This window comes from Echinops telfairi, unplaced genomic scaffold (genome assembly GCF_000313985.2).
Source record: "Echinops telfairi isolate 266 unplaced genomic scaffold, ASM31398v2 ScPeMD7_7458;HRSCAF=8496, whole genome shotgun sequence".
Lineage (NCBI taxonomy): Eukaryota > Metazoa > Chordata > Mammalia > Afrosoricida > Tenrecidae > Echinops > Echinops telfairi.
Genome location: NW_022111358.1, coordinates 29,059,208 through 29,060,463, shown reverse-complemented (window position 1 = coordinate 29,060,463; position 1,256 = coordinate 29,059,208).

Genomic DNA, 1,256 nt, shown 5'->3' with positions numbered 1-1,256 from the left:
AGTGGAGTTGCTGGTGGTTTAGAACTGCTGATCTTGGGGTTAGCAGCCCAATGTGTAACCACTATGCCAGCAGGGTAGTCTCTTCATGCCAACCCCTTCCTCCATGGGAGCCCTTTCTCACTGTTATTTCAGTTCAGCAGTTGACACCCACAGGAGACGGGAGAGTGAGCCTGCCGCGTCTACCATAATCAGTGATTCTTCTTCTGTGTTCTCGCCCTCTGATGAGACACATTGTGCCTTTGGGAACCAAAGCATTCCCACATGGCTGTGGGGGCCCCAGTATGTTGTCCGAAAGGTTCCCACTTGCACCCACAATGTTCTCTTCTAATAGACCGGGCAGATACCAAATTCCACCAATCCCACGTGGAAGATGGGAGAGGCAAAGGTCAAACGTTGTGAGATCGAAAGGAAGGCAGGTTATCCCCAGATGGGAGGGTGCTCCTCAGAAGATGCTCAGAGTGCTTGCTCAGGAGATTCAGTGACGTGGAGAGATGGGTGATAGCACTGACCTTGGGGAACAGATCCGTGAGAAATGCCGATCTGCTCTTTCCGGTTCGATCCTGGCTGAGAATTGTAATTCCCACTGCACATGTCTTGAATCGGAATGTACCTTTGAACAGGCGACCACTGTCTGAAGCCCTGCGTGAGCCGCCCTACCTTTCAGGTGGTGTCCAGTGTAGCACACCCTGATTTTAGGATCCTCTTCTCTCTGACGTCCCAGAAAGGGGGACCTCTGGGTCTTTGGTTTTCCCCAGCCTTCTTGCGCCTGATATCCGGCAAAGCCTCAGCCTCAGCCTTCTTGGAACACCGTGGGTGTTTGCCGAGGCCCAGCCACCTAAGCAGAAGGGTGGCCGCAGGCCATGCACTTCAGTGAATACACCCTTACCAGTGCCACCCCTGTGCCGAGAGGCGAGCAAGTTCCAGGGCAGGCTTGTGTGTGGGAAGCCTGGGCCTGGGGTAGGAAGGATGCCCCTCACTCCCTCTCTTTGCACGTCTGCCTCCGTGCGGAGAACATGGGCTTTGGAGTCAGACCGATCCGGCCTCCTCTCTGCTGCCTGTGGGCGCTTTCGCAGGCCAGCATCCCGGGCCAGATCTCGGTTTCCTCATCTGTAAAATAGAGAAGGTGGTCCTTTATGGGTTGCAAAGGCCCCTACTGCTTGACTGAGCTCTGCTGGGCATTTGAAAACGGGTCTCTGTTGCCGAGTCTCTATTCTAGTTGGCGGCCAGCTCCCAGTTTCCATTCTTGAAGGTTTGCT